The 19,425-nt window shown below is 36.0% G+C and overlaps 1 protein-coding gene across 2 annotated transcripts in view; it reads right to left on the bottom strand.

The window, feature by feature from the left end:
* Positions 1 to 1,289: 1,289 nt before the first annotated feature.
* Positions 1,290 to 19,425, bottom strand: part of LOC106465464 (serine/threonine-protein kinase D1-like) — an 81,601-nt gene continuing 63,465 nt past the window's right edge. The window contains exons 23-24 of one of the 2 annotated variants that reach the window (XM_022393366.1): positions 4,977 to 5,118; positions 1,290 to 3,416 (exon numbers count right to left, since the gene is read on the bottom strand). The gene's annotated coding sequence lies outside the window, so the exon portion shown is untranslated. Of the gene's footprint in view, positions 3,417 to 4,976; positions 5,124 to 19,425 lie in introns of both variants that reach the window. The other variant, XM_022393367.1, reaches the window with a different exon arrangement.

Below are 19,425 nucleotides of genomic sequence, written 5' to 3' on the forward strand. Positions count from 1 at the left end.
TCTGTATCCGATAACTGTCTATCCGAGAAATTTAAAATCAAGTCTGACCTTCCTGCTCTGTTTCACTCACTGTTCATACATAGTTGCGTTAATTTTCTTTTTAATCTTTCGCTTTGCATTCGTTTATCATTTTTTCAATCTTCTCATTAAACGTTCGGGCAATATTATATCACTGATATCACTTCTTAACTCCTCTAGTCCCTCATTGAATGGTTTTTCTTTGTTTATTAACTGTTTAGGCTCACACATGGGTAGACCTTGTTCCTCCTGGTAAATCCTGGAGAAATCTTCTACGAAGTACACAACTGGCCAGCTGTCTCCATTTGTAAAACTGCCGCATTTATAGTTCTGGTCTCCCGCCATCACTTGACATGTTGACCCGAATCATGACATATGAGTGCAATATGTTGGAAAGGAAACAGAATGAATCAGGATCTTATTCACTTCTTACGTTTCGACACAAAGCCTTCTTCAGAGAGAATGGTATAAACAGTAAGTAATTTTGGGGCGCTCAGAAAGTGTTGTTTTTCTACAGACCCACAGAGGAATTAAGATTTTAAAACTGCTGGGGGTAGATCTTATGGACTGCAGGGCAGGTATGATACATACCGATATTTAAGCTAGTGATTGGTAGTTTTGTACTCCTTTAGGACAGGGATTAATTCCTAACTAGAATGGGTAAATTGCTGTCTAGCTAATTTGCTACAAAAGCATCCCAGAAAAGCCGCAAAAAGTTCGACATGACGAAAGAAGAGAAGGAGCACGTGTATTTGTTTACACACGTGGTGGTGACGTCAAGCGTTGAAAGTTGTCGATGACGAAGATGCGAGAAGAGACGCTCTACTAAACTGAATCGATTAATACAACAAAACTGACTTTTAACTTTTAAGATATTATATGAAGTTGAAATAACTGAAGAATTAAACTTACAGGATATTAACTGAAGATTTTAATTAAAGGTTTTAGGTAAATAAAAATTACGAGTTAAGCATTCTAGATGCGGTCCTTCTCAGGGCTTGGTATTAGTAAATCCAATCATAATACAAACAATGAAATGAAATGAACTTGGCAGTAATTTTGATTTTTAAATCTCACAAGAGGTTGAGAGACAATCAGGGGCGCTTAGAAAATTCTGTTTCTCTTCAGCCCCACTCGCGAAATTAAGGTTTGGTCATACTGGGAATGAAAATATATTAAAACTACATGTAAGGTATGATACACACTGAATCGCATGAGATAATTTTGAGCATTGGTTTATTGATTATTACTTATTAAGGTGGGTACTCCTAACATACAAACTATTTAAATATTGTGCAGCGTCCAGGAAAAGCCGTAAGACGAGAACGAAGGAAGAGAAGAGAAGGAGAGTTGACGGCTCCACGTGGTACTCACGTGGAGGTGGTGTCGGCAGCTTGAGTATTGGCTCGGCGGTTCTTGACTGGCTGTGACAATGTAGCAAGTTCCTGGATTTGAGAATGGCATGTAATACTATGTAAAGTGATTTAAAGATTAATACTTTGAATAGTAAGTCGATAAAAGAAAGTTTTAAGTTTAATAGTATTAAACTCGAGTGAAAAATTATTCAACTAGAACTTGACATTACATTTAACTTAATTTGAACATTACGTGAGATGACACCTGTTCAGGGCTGGGATCAGAGGATCCAAAAGTTCAAAGGAAAAAAGTAAATTTGCTGTGGTGGGAAACTGGAGTACCCGTAGAAAACCCACTTTCACGGCCAGGGCGCCGAATAATATACCTTGACCGTGCCCGGAAGAGGCTATAATGGAAGAAATACAAGGGTTGTTAGAAGCAAGACATTGTACATAAATAGTAATAAAACACGAGTAAACTTTGGTACAATGATAAGACATTAATTGCCTAAACGGTTGAGTAGGCGTATAAATGGTAATTCCTGTTGACGGTTGGTGGTTGTACGTAATAATCTGTATCACTCTGAATTATTTTGTCACTCTTGGTGGTAACGGTTTGATTCTGCTGGCTAGAAGTTAGAAGGATGTCTGTGGACGTTGTGGAATTAGCTGTAGTGGATCTTGGGGTCTGGGTCTTGACTGTATGCTAACTTCGTCTTTGATGTTGTGGAATTAGCTGTAGTGGATCTTGGGGTCTGGGTCTTGACTGTATGCTAACTTCGTCTTGGACGTTGTCGAATTAGCTGTAGTGGATCTTGGGGTCTGGGTCTTGACTGTATGCTAACTTCGTCTTGGACGGTGCTGAACTTGGTACAGGTGAGTGTCGTTTTCGGCTGCTGGCTCTCTTCTGCGTCAGTCCGGGTAGAGTAGTCCTTGACCCGTGGAATAGGTAAAGCTACATTAGTATCTGATGGAGTTGTGATCGGCGTCGAAGTTCTTGGAGTTAAAATTAGTGGAACGGCAGGCTTGCTGGTCTTATTAAACTCCATTGATGCGTGGGGACGTTCTGCTCTAAAGTGGAAGGAATGAAAGAAACAGCCATTAGTTAAGAAGTGGTCAGCTGCTTGTTTAGAGGTGATTACTACCTTCATGAACTGGGAAGTGAGAGCTGTAACTCTGGATCGGATCCGGTGGACGGTGTGAAGTTTGGACTCAGTGGCTGCTTCAAGGGAATGCTGGATCTCGTCTGAAGAGATAGAAAGATCGACGCCCCTAAGAAAGACAGAGAAGAAGATAGATTAGCTCTTAGTGGTAGAACAGATGACATTAATATCGGCATTCCAGGGATTACATAAATAAGCAAGGTCAGACTAGGTTGAGGGCTGGAGAAAAACTCCGCCTCGTCGAAGGATCCTAGTTTTCGTCGGGTGAGTAGATACTCTCTGGCTTAACTTGGTGGATGAAGGCGATGATTTGTCGAGGAGTAAAGTCAGTCCGAGGGTAATCCATCGACGATAACCGGTTGAACAGGCGTATTTCTCGGCGTAAAACTGGCTGTCGAAGGAGATATCATAGCAGGTATAAAAAAAACTCGTCTGATTAGCTTGGCTACTAGACTCGGAATCTAAAGAAAAGAAAAAAGATGGTACAAACAAATACAGACAGCACATTGTGTATCCTCTCGTGCATGTGCTGTTATGGTAGCAATTGTATATCTTTTGAAGAAACAAGTTAAGCTTGTTATAGAGCTCTATGTTTTGGATAGCATCTTTTGTCACCAGTTCCAACCGATTGGCTACACAGTGTACGATTTTCACTTTGGGCTAATTCTGCTTTAACTTGACAGTAACTCCATCTCTCACTCCCTGCATGACGGAAGCTCCATCACTGGCAAACCCAACAAGCTTTCTGAAGGTGTCTTTGGGTTTTAAGACACACTGCTACTTAAACGCCTTTAGGATTGCATCATAACAGTTCTCTGCAGTCGCTCTGGGTAGTGTTTCCGTAAAGGAATTTGTTTGAACAGCTGTATTGGTTGAATATCTGAAAAAAAAAATATATTGTGATCACTCTAGGGTTCTTTTGCCACTTCATTTGTTACTCTTGGTGTTTTCATACAAAGATTTGAGGAAAATCATTGAACTGAGAAATGAATAATTTCTTAACCCATATAAAAGACTTACCTGATGGGTGAAGAAGGGGTTAAACCTCTTAGCTCCATTGTTTAATATTGGTCCCTAGCTAATTTATAGAAAAGCACCATTAGCCCCCCCCCTCTAATAAAAATATTTAAATAATAAATATAAGAAATTCCATATATTTAATTTTAAAAAAGGCCCTACATTAATAAGGCCTGTTAAATAATAGTTCCTTTATCAGATGTTGTATTTTCCTCTAAGGCCAATCATTAATCCTAAAATTGAACCTCTTAACAAAATCTACTTGATGATGAAAACATTGATTCAAAAAATAGAAAGGAAAGTTATGAAATTAGTAGCCTACCTTACACAAATAATAAGCTGTTCTAGAACAGCAGCGTCTGTCGCTTCATCACAAATGATTGACACTCTTGATACTCATTTTAATTTTCTGCTGTTCTTCTTCGCTTATTGCTGTAGTGAATTCCTTGCATTGTTTGTCTGTTCTATACAAGTTTTCAATTGGGACTCCCTTTATCTCATCTAATTGGCAGATCCAGATAAAGTCTGTAAAGGGCCTATTGTTTTTTGCAAGAGCATGAGTGTTTCTGAAGAGGTAGCCAAGGTTTTCAAAGACTTGCTTATTCATTTGCTGTAGCATCCTTTTAGCTTGTGAGGATCCATTTGGTGCTGACTTAGCACCAAGTGCATCATTATGTTGTTGGCTTATAGAATGCTTTGAATCCTCTCTATGTGGTGAGAGCTACACTCTTGAACGAATATTTGATTGGATAAACCATGTGTTTCACAAGTTTTACAGAACATAAGTTTCCTTTCTGCATCATACCACAGTCAGGATTTGAAATTGGAATTTGTCAGCTGTGACTGCTAAAATGTTTACACACGCTTATCCTTATATCGTGTCGAATTTTCCTGAACCCTTTGTCTTTTTTTTCAGGTTCCTTAACAGATGCCAAGTGACACCACAGTTTAAGGAGTATATAAATGGGAGGCCGTATAGGCTAGGCGTTTAGTTCGACTTTAACATTAGTTACAAATAGATTTATTTAAATCTAGGTATGCAGTCACGAGTGGATTACACAAGTCGTCAATTCGAGGAAGTTTACAGTTAGAATATAAAATTGTCTCGGAGACTGAGATTCAAAAACACATATAATCTTTTAATGTAAATTATTAAGATACACGGCAACATCGAGATTACCGAAAGCATCTTGGAAAGCTTCAATACTAAGTTTACTAAATTCTTCAGTCTGAGCAGGTAACTGTTCTTTTAATAGACTTTCAATAATACACACTAAATTCCTTACTACAACCAGTAAATTATCTATTACAACATCACATGAAATACGCTCAGAAATACTTTACTTTATGAGTTTTCCCTTAACATTGTACATCAATTCCTAAGTACGTTATTCGACTGAGAGAAGTAGCAATGAATACTTACATGGAACTTGTACAGAAAGTATTTTCGATATTATGCAGAAAAGACATCTTCAACGATGATGATTGTTCAGGGATGGCAGGGTCTGGCAACATCTAGCAGGAACAGCCATGGAGACAGCAGCTTCTTTCTCAACATCAGAGGACTGCACTTTCGATCAAAAACATGACTTTTTTATACACAATTTAGTATGTTTTTACAATGATTCAAGTAGTTCTACATGCTTATTTTGAAAGCAGATCTTTTGTCACATTGGTCAATTCAAATGTTTTACCAATCCACAACCAAAACTGTCTGTTAATTGGTTTATGGTCAAGAGCTGTAAATTGGCCACCTATATGCATGTATTTCTCCTGGGCTTCCTTCTGATCAAAGTTCTGCCAGTGGTCTTTTATGTTCTTTTTATAGAAGCTAACATAAACTTTCTCGGAGCTTTTTCTCAGGTACTGATGTGTTTGTTTGTGTTGGTAAAACAAACTGTTGGTTCATATTACAGCCTGGAATGCATCTTAGTTTATACTCAACGTATACATTTCATTTCTTGGTCAAGCATCGTTATTTACCTTTTCAGGGGCATTCGTAAAGAAGCACAGAGCTGCAGCTTGTCCAGGATAGAAAGTTTAGTGACCAGAACAGTATTATTAGACAATCACAAAAGCGAACTTTCCCTGACATTTTCATCCCCTTTTGGTGGGTTGTACCAACATTTGTCTTATATAAAGTGCAACCTTTTAAAAAAAATGGACCAAAAGATGTTTTTGTGTGGGTTAAAATTTTCGAGTTTGTAGTTAGGGAATTTACTGATGATTTTGGTGTGTAGTGTGGGCATGGATAGGTGGAAAGTAGACTGTGATGCTGTTTTGAGTAAGGGTCTGTTCCAGTCATCCAATTGTCAACACAGGGGTGGGGGTAAGTTGGTCATTCGAGAAAGTTTTTAGTCTCAGAATACTGTTAAGATTCAGTGATGGGAGAGAGATAGTTTTCATTCTTTCAGTTTTGATAAAGTCCTCTGACCTTAAGATTATCAGTTGCCTCAAATTACCTTCTATACCTATGTGCCCTCTGATGGCCAGATCTTGATGTAAAAGCCAATTTCAGACTATATAACTGCTTGAGCAGATTATCCCTGTGATCAGCTCAACATTGTAGCACACGAGTACTTAGCTGTGCAGTTATGTCAACAAATGGTTACATAATTCTCGAAAATATTATATGTATATATACTACAAAATGTGTTTTTGATAGTCAATACACCCAATGAACTTACTAGTATCTAACACAAAAGTAAAATATTTATATAATTTGTCAAGATCGCTTTTAATTTCATATTTATCATTAGCACCACCATCCACCAGAAAGGTCATGACATTGCACTATTTAAGAATTTTATCAGTCACTCTTGTTACAAATTCCTGAAATCTTTACGTTCATTTAATATATTGCAATGACTTGTGAATACACTATCAAAGCTACCTATTCAAGAATTTTAAAATTGAACTTCATTTTAAGCGGTAATTAGCCCTATCAGTAGGTGATAGATTAATATCTAACTTATGACTTGCTAGTACTATAGTGCAGCAGATAATCGAAAAATCGTTCAGATTGTGATAAAAGCACCAAAGTTTCAGGAATTGTAGGTTAAACTATAACAATACAACACAGATTGGAAGCCATCAAATTCCTTATTTTATCATAGTGAAACTCCCCCTGCCCCAAACTCCACCCCACCAGAACAAAATGAGTCAAAATTGACGAGATTTGTATATCTAATTTCAATATTTCTGGGGTATTTGTCAACATGACTTGAACCAAATAACCAAACAATAAATACTTGCTTCAACTGCATGTATAATAAAATACAAATTATCTGACACCATGTCAGTGTTCGTGTCTAAAGATAAATATATATAATCAGTGTACTCATGTGGGACAAAGCAGCCATCATAACAAATTGGAATGCAATAATTCAGTTTTTACATCTGGTATATTGTACAGCACAAGCACACAAAGCTGTACAACTCAAATTCACCTTACAACACTTGCAGAAACCACGACGTGTTGTTCTGCGTCCACAGTCGATAAGTTCGAAACAAGCTTCAGTTTTCACATCTGGTACATTGTACAGCACAAGCACACAAAGCTGTACAACTCAAATTCACCTTACAACACTTGCAGAAACCACGACGTGTTGTTTTGCGTCTACACTCGATAAGTTCGAAACAAGCTTTACTGGATTTCAGTAATAATATTCACTTTGGAATCCATCGCATGAAGTCTGTTCCCAACCCCACTTTGTCGGAGAAGGAAGATCTCAATTTGGGTGCAGTGTTTGGCTCCAGACATATCCAGCCTGAAATGCAACTCTCTTTAAATGCTCGGTCAGCACCCCTTTTGTTGATGGGATGTTCTCATTCCTTTAATTAGGTTCAGCAGTGAGATGTATTTCTGCCAGGAAGATGGAGTAGTGGCTATGGAAAGGAAGGTACTGAAACGAGATGTATATTGATAACCATTGGGCTGTTTGGATGGATTTGTTTTGTTGCAGCTATACTTTATTGTAAAGGTTATTTGACGTATTGCATGTTACTGCACAGTCATATTGTATTAGTGATTTGATGTAATCTTTATGTATTATCATTATTGATTGATTATTGCATCTTAAATTGGTACTTCCGACTTGTTGGAAACAGGCATGTATTTTGACATGTTATTCACATGATCTTTTCTAGTGAGGTTTTTGTGTAGAGTTGGACCTAGGAATTTTACAATAGCAGTAAACTTCATTGTGGTGTCATATTATTTTAACTTGGTTTCTAGTTAATACTTCTACAGAAGATTATTGCTTGAGTTTTGGTGGGGTTAAGATTTTCTTGCACTCATGTGAAATACTCCAGACAGTGACGTCATCAACATATTGAGATGCCAATGTGATAGTTAATAGGGGGGGGGGGACATGTTGTTTATGAAGAGAACATAAGATAAAGGGTTGATTCTTGTAGAACTCCTGCTTCTAGTGGAAATGGCCTTAAAATTACATTATCAACTTTCATTTTTGTGACCCTGGTAGAGAGAAAACTTGAAATATGGTTTTTAATAATCTAACTAGATGATCAGTGGGTTAATTGTTTTTTGTTTTTTTTACCTGCATTTTTACGTTATTTTATTATATATGTAATTATGAAGTCTGTTGGTAAATATGTTCTTCATGAGTTTGCCTTTTGTATTAAGCAAACTTATTGTTCTGTAACTGCTTTTTTTCATAGGGATGACTTTGTTTAAGGGAAATTTCCAGCTTTGGGATAGTAACCAAATTGAATCGACGGTTTAAATAATGAGGCGAGGTGTAAAAATGACTCTTTTGGAGATACTTTTAAGAATCTTTTTCTGAGGCTGTGTTTTTCAGTTTCTTGGTGTTAATTTTAATTTATGTTGTGGAAATTAAACGTGAGTAAATCTTGTAGTAGTTGTGATGGTTATTGTTACAAAGCAAGCCTGGAAACATGGGACTGAATATATGCTTTATATTTAGACGTGTAGGTTAACGTTTGCAAAATGTTATGTGTTGAAAGAGGGTATATTGGGTGTTCTAAATGTAGAGTTATTTGTGAACAAGTGAACTGACTTTGGCCATGAGAATAATGAAAAGAACAGGGCAGAATATGGCTTTATTCAACTAAATCAAATATATCAGAAATGATGGTGTCAAATAACATTCACTCTAACAATTCAAGTGCCATCTGCAGTTTTAGAGTATAAGGTAACAATATATTATTAGGTTAAACATAAAATAATAATTACAAAATATTCACAACATTTACCCTGCCTTAAAAAAATCGTAGATGTCAGAAAAAGAAACATGCGAGACATCAACATTACATGAACACCCTACTATAAGTTCAACCATCAGAAGGCTTCCTATTATGCAGCGAACGACAGCAACAGGGTGCTTCTTCTGTCATATTTTGACGTGCATTATCATTAACGACCATAGGTGCTTCATTAGGAACCTTGCAAATGTCCCCACTTGAGGGACTAGGTGATGGGACGCAGGTGTCATTAGCCATTTCCGTTTTTGTCTCTTCTGAAGGTGTAATGACCACAGGTTTCACAGTAGAATGAATATCACCTTGTGGTGCTAAATATCTAACAGAAACTGTAGTTTCCCTGTTGTCTGCGAGACGAACATGTGCATATTTCGGATCCAAAATTTGGACTTCATCCACAAAAGGCTCTTCCTTATGGTGACACACATCTTTTATGAAGAGCTTTGCCTGGCACCACAACCCAAGTTGGTATCATACTGCCACTGGATAACAGTGATCGAATGGAATGTAGAGCGCCGAGAAGTATCACCTCCCATTAGGAGATATCCAGACCTCTGTACTTTACTGCCAGAATTATAGCTTTCCAGATAATAACATTGTAGCACTCAACTTGACCATTTTCTTGTGGGCTATATGAAGTGGTAAGACTAGTAGTGATTCCTTTATCATGAAGGAAGTTCCTAGGCTCAGATGACAAAAAATATTATCCATAGTCACTATGTATGTACCGAGGCATGCCAAAAATCGAAAAGAGCTGACATAAAGATCTGAGCACTGAAGCAGACGACAAGTTAGGACAATGGAATGTGAAAGGGAATCGTGAAACTCATCAATGATTACGAGTAGATGTCTGTTTCTAGTTGCAGATGGTAGAGGACCTTTAAAATCTATATTAAGTCTTTCAAAGTGCTGAGAAGTTTTGATCAGCTGAGCTTGTGGAGGCTTGGAGAAAGTAAGCTTTATCTTAGAACATATCGAACAAGAGATAATCATTCTCCTAATATCTACAGAATACGGAAGGTTCCTGCAACAGATGAAGTGAGCCATTCTCTTATGCCAGGATGACTCAGAGAATCATGAAGTTTATACAGTGAGTCGGTATTAATAGCTGAGCAATGACTCCATGAAAGTATATCAGCAGCCACGTTGCACTTACCAGGTCTATAGATGATATTGTTGCTGTATGATGACAGTTCAAGATGCCATCTTATGATCTTCTCATTCTTTATCTTTCCGGCCTCTTTATTGTTAATGCTACTGATTTTTAGTCTGTCATGAATTGAAAATAGTGTCCAAGAAGGTAATGCTTACATTTATGCCAATAGAATAGGCTTCTTTCTCTATTGCAGAGTGACATTGTTCAGATGCTGACAGTGTTCTTGAGAAAAACGCCACCGGATGACCTATCTGATTATGCATAGCAGCAGTTGCATGATTAGATGCGTCTGTTTCAACAATGAAAGGAAAGTTGTGATATATAGCTACCACGTCTGCTTTTTTAAAGATTTGAAAGACTTTTGAGTGGCAGAGGGAAGTGTCTGCATTAAATTTTCTCAGACAATCGGGGAATCCCCTGCGAATAATAGGAGAACATCCAAAGTGCACAACAGAGCAACAGAAGATCCATTGGAAGTGGTAATTCCAGTAGTGGGTGAAGTCACTCAGGATCCGGCTTTATCACTCCACCACTAATGCTATAGCCAAGAAGGCTTATGGATTTGACTGAGAATACACAATTCTCATTATTGAACGTAAGCTGACACTTTTCGCCAACTTCAAAGAATTTCTTTAAATTTGTGTCATGTTCTTCTTAAGTGGCACTGCAAATTGTGACATTATCAATATAGGCAAAAGTGTCTTTAAGATTTTCCTTGGAGATGATATCGTCAGTGACACGTTGAAAATTAGCTGGGCCATTTGTCACGCCAAAGGGGATCCGTCGGAACTGATAGAATCTGATTAGCCTCAAATACAGTGTATACCTCCTATTCCTCCTTTAAAGGAACTTGGTGATATGCGCTTCATAGATCCAGTGTACTATAGACGTTACAATGTGAGATCTCCTTAATATTAACCAGCTATAAATGGTAATGGGTAAGCATTGAGAAGTGTGAAACGATTAATTGTCCGTGAGTAGTCGACAACCATTCTCTATTTTTGACGTTCATTGGTTGTAACAGGTACTTGAGCTCGCCATGGAGAATCACTAGGTTCAGTAATACCCTCTTTCAAGAGTCTTCTGACCTCAGAATTTATGAATTTCATATCCTGTTTAGATTATCACCTAGATTTATCTGCGATAGGTCGGCAGTCGAGAGTTAGATGACAAAATAGTGAGGTTGGTGGTACTGAAGCGGTCTTTAATTCACATAATTTGAGTGATGGTTACTCTCCATTGAATGTTATCTCCACATGTTTGTGCTTACTCAGGACGTCATGACCAAGTATCACGTCTGCACATAAGTCCATTAAAGTGATGAGTTTGACATTCTGAAAACCACAGTTATCATATTCTAGTTGAATGTAGCAAATTCTGGCAGCCTTTGCAGAAAAAGATGTAGAGGCCATGGAGAGTTCTAGACAAGCTAGTCGGAGTTGATGCAGACACTGCAGCCATAAATGGCATGGCAGCCGAGGTAGTTCCAGAGGCTGATGATCTACATACTTAGCAAAGTAGGTAGCAGCGATTACAGACAGCATCTCTAGCTGGACACTTACTCTGAGGCTTCATGCTTGAATTAGAGGGGCCAGGATCACAAACTGATTCATATTTGTGCCAAAATAATGTAGGGTCAAGTTTGGCCTAACCTACTGAGGTGAAGAAATATCTACAGTTGTCTGCTTTTTGTTGTCTTACTAGTTTTTAAATTTGATTATTTTGATTGTTCATTAATGGTTTCATTGTGGTATTACACGTTCTGATAAATGTGCAGCCTAAATGCCACTTGTCAAAAATGACAAAGGCTCTAGTTGGGAGGTTGCTTCCAGGTAGGCAGATTCTTATGCTTCCTGGTTTAAAAGCATTCTGTGGCCATTTTTGTAGCAAATTGTTTAGGACTTTGGGTTTGGCACATTTCATGGGGACATTGACTCACCCACCCCATTGCAAAGTGTTTATTTGAAACTATGCGTGTATTTGGTTTACAGTATAGGATTTCTTTAGTCAGTTTTGGTTCTCTGTAGGTGTCCAGTATGCCTTGTATAATAATGACATATTTGGGTGGTGTTGACGTTTGTGTGTTACTGGGATGGAGCAAATAGTGGAGATCAGTAATATAATACAAATACATCATATTTTATTAATATAAAAACGAATACACATGAATTAGAGCAAGAACACAGTTAATGAAATATCTGAGGTTGCTGGTTGAGGATTGTGTAAACAGGCTGGAATTCATCATAACAACAGAAGCTTAAATATATGAATATGGTAACTGAAATTCTGAGCATAGTACTTCAGTAGATAAGAAAGGCAGATTTTAAGTTGAAACTACTACGGTACACAAAGTAGTTTCTCATTCATATTGTGGGTAGAGATAGTCCCTACTGACCTTGAAAAGTTTACAGTGGTGCAAGACTGGCCTCAACAAATTTGTGACCACCATCTCCGATATTACCACACCATTACCTGCTTTCACTAAAGCTGATGAATATCTTAAATGAACCAAGGAATGTGAGCAAGTGATGGAATTGAAGCAGTGCTATAGTAGTTATAGGATGGAGTGGAACTTAGAACTGTGTATGCTCATGGGTACTGAACACAGATACTGTATGATAAAGAATGAACTGCTCGTAGTTGTAGTCTTCATGAAACACTACTTGTATATTAGAAAGTCCACCATTTGGATGAACCATGCATCACTGAAGTGGCTTATGAACTTTAGAAATTATGAAGAAATGACTGCAAGTTGCAGGATGGAGTGGAATATATAATCATGTATGATCATTGCTCCTGAATGCAAATATTGTATATTGAAGAAAGATTTGCTTGAAGCTGTGATCTTTATCAAAAACTACCTGTACAATAGAAAGTTCACTAATTAGGGGAACCATGCATCACTGATGTGTCTTATGAACTTTAAAAATCCAGAAGAGATGACTGCATTTTAAACAACACTGTTGCATGAGTATTACTTTGTTATACAGTTTCATCCAGATTTACAAGTTCTAATGGTTATCACAAATGATGTTTCAGGGGCTCTGGGAAGAGCAATTGAAGGATCCAAAACTAGCACGTGTACTCCTTGCCATGCCACAAGTTGAAGCATGGCCAGCATAGATTGAGGAATCTAACATGGATGCTTGTAATCTGTGGCACTTGTATAAACAGTTATGAGTGCAGGAAGGTATGTTGTATTATTGTTATCAACAGCTGTGATGCAACTAATGGCATCCAGAGCTCTGGGCTCTTTATAGTCGTGAAGAGGACAAGATGTGAAAATGACCAGAACCACCATGTTGGCTGGAGGAGGAATTTCAGTGGCTGCAGATCAAACTACATCAACCCACAAGGCTTTAACAACTCATGGTGAGCAGGAAGTTCATTACTGTCCTAAAGGACTTGCTGTTGAGGTTCAAATAAGGGTGAGAGTCCTAACCCCCAATTATTCAGTGTATTTGAACTAATAAAAATGTACTTTTTACTTGTGTGTATATATTAATTAAATTTACACAATATATATATATATATATATTTAATTAATACTTTTTTCTATTTTTGTTGTGATATATATATATATATTTATGTATATATTGGACTGTGTAATATATTAATTTCTTTATGAGTTATCATTATTTAAAGTTTTTTGTGTTATGCATTTTTTGTTTATATTATGTTTCATCTTTCAGGTATCCTGTATGTATGTATATATTTTGTAAAGGGTTTATCCTGTATTGTTAATTTTAGTGTTTTGATTTCTTTAATTTGCTATTTAAGAGGTTTTTTGAATTTTTTTTCGTTTATTCTGTGCATATTATTTTGCTTTTAACGAAAGATTATGTTTTATGTTGTAGAATTGTATTTTGTATTAATTATTATTATCATCGTTAATGGATTGTGTGGCCTGTTTCCTGCACATATGATATTGTACCAAGCGTTTTACAGGGGTGAGAGAAAGTTGCACTGTTCTCTTGACCGATGTGCGGATTTATTTAATTATTATTTTTTAAATCTTAAATTTAGCAATGGTCAGTATAACCTTAAGTTAATGGAGGAGGGAAGAGGAAAGTTGTAGTATGCAGGCATACCATGTGTTTGTTACCCGCTTCTTTAATATAGAATTTTTACAAGATATATGGGGTGTATGTAGTTTAAAACAGAACATTGGTCAAGGAAGTAGCAAACTTCCTCTTGCCTTAGTTACGCATTGTTCTGGATCATTAATTTGGGATGATTGCTCTTAGAGAAAATCAGCACAACTGAAAATACCACAACCTAAAGCTATTATTATCATGAGAATACAGGGAAACTTCTTAATATGCAACCTTGGCCTTCAACTCCAGGAAAGCTATTGCCTAAACCCATAGAAAGCAAAGTGCAGTCTGATTCCACATCGTTCATACTGAATTGCTCAGATCAATTTGAAGTGCTTTTCAAAAACTTAGTATGCACTCTCAGAACGTTTTTCAAGCACTTTTTTTGAAAGCTAAAATGTACATCAAAATCAATCAGATTCCACCGAAATTTTATAAAATTCCTAATCGTTTGTTCAACATAAGAATGTAGACTAAAAAAAATACTTTATTTATTACATTCAACTCCGCAACATACATTATAGTTAGATATATCAATGTATTCTGCTATTATAATATTTTCAAGTACTTTTGCTAAAAAAAGCCCCTTTTCAAGTACTTTTAAGCCCTTTAAATTCCATTCTCAATTTCAAAGATATGTATTCACCCTGATTCCAGCATAACTCTAAATTCAGCTCCTAAGCTACTAAAACATGCTGACACCACAAAAGTTACAGCCCTTTGGTTCAATCAGCACCAGAATCATGACCAGCTCTGTACAAGAAAATTATCAACTTTGGCACAATAAATTGCAGTCATGAAATATCCTTCCTGAACTCAAGAATAATAAAAAAAAAAGAGTATAGGAGATGAAGAAGGCCCATGAAAGTCTCATCAGTTTCTGCATCTTGTAATAACAGACAGACAGCCACAGACAATTGGACCTCAAGTCTGATGGCAACAATGCCAGGCACAAACATTTAAGTTGGTTAAGACGTTGGCTTTTACAGAAAGGGAAAGGTTGGAGGAAAGGATGAACAAAAATAGCAACAGAAAACTGGAATGAAATGTCATGGCTGCAGAAGGTCCTCTTATACTTTCTTGTAGAAAATGTCTACAGAAGACCTTGAACTGCCTTTTGTCACTTTACTTAAGTTTTTTTTCCTAAAATATATTTCAATTTTGTAAAGTTCCCATTTAGTTTCACTATCATTACGAATTTTTTTAGTTTAAAGTTTATCAACTAATGTCATAGTACAATTTTATTTGTTTATTGTATTATGTGTATTGGCGATTTATTAATTACATCTCACTAAGTTGTATTAATTTCACTTTCCCCAGTGAGTCAGAAGTAAATTTAAGGACTAACAATGCTAAGATATTAGGTTTGATTCTATGCAGTAAGCAGAGATAAGATAGCCAATTGTTTAGTTTTTAATACTAAAAATAAGTGACTTTAAAACACCAAAATTTGTTATTTTTCTTTAATTGGACACTCAACATTTGACTTTTACCACTTTTTCATGAGCGTTCTGAAGCATTTGTAGCATTTTGGGCATTTCACAGTAATTCAAATGCTTCAAGTATTGAGAAAATGCACGTATTAGGAAAAGTTACATGTGCCATACATATATATACAATAAGATTTCTTGTGCACACTTAGTGAATGTATAAGACAAGTTATGCAACGAAGGTTAACCAGAGATACGTTAATGAAGTATCTATAAACGACACTACCACAGCTATACGATTGTTTATGAAAGCCTCATGGGAGAGACTGAGAACGAGACCATTATCAACAGACTGATGCCACTGTAATAGAGCAAAAGTTACAAGAAATGTTTACATTAATTTGGACACAGTTACTAAAAAAAGGGATAAGTTGGAACTTTGATGTAGTATCCATATAAAAATGTGAGGAGAGATACAAGCAAGAAGGTTGCCGATTTACTGTCTTTATCTATAACCAATGGTCAAGTGGTTTTTGTTCCAAGAATCATGATGATATTGCAAAAATCAACCAATTAAGTGTCAATCTACTTGCAGGTAGATGTGTACACTATTTGGAAAGTCGTAAGAACGCCAGAAAGATTCAGTATAAGGACCCCTGTTTTGGCCCAAAAAGTCTCCCGGCAACGAATTAAGAGCTCTAACCATGCTGAAGTTCTCCTATAAGTCTCTACAGCAGCTATAGAAGTCAGTCTCTCAGAGTAGAAAGTCAGAAGGAAGCCTCCAGTCTTTTGAACAAGAAGCCATGTCTACAATCATACTGCATCTGTATAATGTTTCCTGCTGAAACTCTATGTAAGTAAGTTATTGCCGTCTCTTTCTAGAATTGAATAACGTAGCTAGGATTGGATATATAGTGTTAAGATATGACTGAACCAAATTCAATTAATGTAATAATCAATAACTTATTGGTAGTGTTGAGTAATTTATTGGATGTTATCGAAATAAAAAATAGCAATTACCAGCTCAAATTGATGAGTTTGATAGTTTTGATACTAATATACTCCAAGATACTTTCAGTAATTTCGATATAGCCGATGTAGTGTATTAAAAAGTGTTATTGTTCTTGAATCTCAGCCTCAGAGTCAGTTCTTTATTCTAACCGTAAACTTTCTCGAGTTAGTGACTTGTGTACTCCACTTGTGACTGTATTTCTGGATTTAATATAAATCTATTGTGACTGGTGGTAAAGTTGAACTCCAATGACAAGCCCACATGGCCCGCCTCTTACAGTTCCACTAAAACATAAACCATAACTGAATGTACAAAGCTTAAATGGTTTGAATAATAAATTTAAGCTTTCTACTGTCAGTTATGGTTTATGTTTTAGTGGAACGCTCCTAGAGAAGCTGTAAAGCAAAACATTAAGTGTCCAATTGAAGAAAAAATAACAAATTTTGGTGTTTTAAAGTCATTTATTTCTAGTATTAAAATATTTTTTGTACACCAACGTGCACTACAGAAATGAAATAATTGTTTGGCTTTGCATTAAAGAAAAACTAGTTTTTATTTACTATCGCTTTCATCTGTAACTGACTTTGTTGTTCTTAATTTTTGGTTATATTTCATCTTTTTCTGGAGTTTTATTATGTTGCTCTTCATTTTAAGTATGTGCAAGTTAAGTGTGTTAATCTGACTTCAATACCTCGTTTGTTATTTTATTATTACTGCTGAGTTTATTTATTATTTTATTGCTGTTCAATATGATTGGTTGACTGTAATTTGTAAGTTTCTAAACTTTACTGGAGTTTATGTTCAACATTATTATGTTATATGTTCAGTTTCCCATTTACTTCTGTAAAATTAATTTTCCCACTTTTGTTGAACTATCTTTTAGTTAAACAACTATCATTTTATAACGTTTTAAGAATAATTTAGCTCACTATGTTATCTTTAGCACTTTAAGAAGGGTGTGGTAAATAAACACTATGTATCTTACTTGAGAGCCAGGTGAGGCATATAAACACATATTCCTATGTATTAAAGACAGGTGCGGTTTTAAAACCACTATGATTGCACTCTCTTTCTTTTGCTTACTTTCATTGGTTAATGCATTTTAAAGTTATAATTTGATTGGATAAGCACCTTTATGTCATTAGATACCATCCAGCTACCTCTACATCATCACATACTAGCAAATGAAATATCTATTTATAGTATTTACCTTAAAACAATGAGTTGTATTTGAATTAGATACATTTTCTTTCAGTTATTTGCTCATCATGGACGAACCATCTATGTCATCCTCATTCACGAGTACCAAAAAACGCCCTTTTAGTCCTCAATCAATGCATAAAATTATAGATGAATGGTGTGATGAAGAAGAATTGTCTGATTTGAGTGGCACATTACTTCAGGTAGCAATAATATTTCAAGTGGTGAAAGTGAGCCCGAGAAATGTTCAGATAATAATCATACTGGTAACATTACATGGAAGAATGGGGATGATTTTATGCCTCATGAATATTTATTCTCTAAGGAAAATTCAGGAATTTGTGATTCATTTCCTATTCAAGAGAATGCACCCGTTATTGAATATTTTCTAGCCTATTTTGATAGTGAACTTATGAAGAAGATTGTAGACAATACTAATATGTATCAAGAATTTTGTGTACAGAGTTATGATGTACATCAAAAGGCAAAAAAGCCAGCATTAGAGTGAGACAATAATTGATGAAATGTACCATTTTTTTTTTTCACTTATTTTATAATGCCTCATGTGAATAAAAAAAAAAAAAAGAAAGAGTACTGGTCAAAAGATGCCATTATTGCTACAGATGTTTTTGGAAAATACATGACCAGAGACAGGTTCCTTGAACTACTTAGGTACATTCATTTTGCTGATAATGAGCTTCCTGATGAAAGAGATAGATTGTGGAAGATAAGGGAAGTGATTACTATTTTGAGGGAAAAGTTTCTGCTTTTTTCTGCCCATTCCAAAAAATTGTAATTGATGAATCCCTAATGTTATTCATGGGGAGATTGACATTCAAGCAATACATACCTGCAAAGTGTCAAAGATTCAGAATAAAAATCCAAGTTCTCTATGACTGTGAGACCGGAATTATTTTGGATTTTGTTGTGTATACAGGTACCGATACTGAAGTTGCTAAAAAAGATCCTCATGGGGCTTCAGGTGCCATTGTGAAAAAACTGACACAGAAATATGAAGGAAAAAGCCACCTGTTGTATATTGATAATTGGTACTCTAGTCCTGGTCTATCTTTATATTTGGATTCACGTAATATTGGCAATTGTGGAACTGTAAGAGAAAACAAGAAGAATGTTCCTAAGTTTGTTAATCTGAATCTGGTGAATGTGAAAGGAAGAAAAGTGGTAATTTGTTGGCTACATGTTGGGATGATAAACATAATGTGACAATGTTTACCACTTTTCATTAAGGACAAATGGTTAACAGTGAAAAGGTAAATCATAAAACAAATGATGTTGCCAAAAAGCCTGATTGTGTAATTGACTATACTCGAATATGTGGCTTATTGATAAAGCCACCATAGAATGTGTTAGAAAATCTGTAAAGTGGTCAAAGAAGCTTTTTTTTTTCCATCTGATGGATCTAGTTATGCTAAATGCTTATAATGTGTACCTAGTCAAAACGAGAGATTGCCATTTGAAATTCAAAGATTTCATTAGGGAGTTTATAAGGCAACTTCTTGAAAAATATGGTACCTTGACTAGTGTTAGGCCTAGTAGAACAGTGAGTGGTAACAATGATAGGCTGAGTGCTGTAAATTTTATGGAAAGACACTATTCTGACCACGTACCTTCGACAAGAACTAAAAAAAAAAGGGTAAACACAGATGTTTTGTATGTTCTAATAATAGCAAGAGAGAGAAAAAGACTACCTATGTAACAACATGGTGTCCAGA

Source organism: Limulus polyphemus, unplaced genomic scaffold (genome assembly GCF_000517525.1).
Source record: "Limulus polyphemus unplaced genomic scaffold, Limulus_polyphemus-2.1.2 Scaffold1953, whole genome shotgun sequence".
NCBI classification, from domain to species: Eukaryota; Metazoa; Arthropoda; class Merostomata; order Xiphosura; family Limulidae; genus Limulus; species Limulus polyphemus.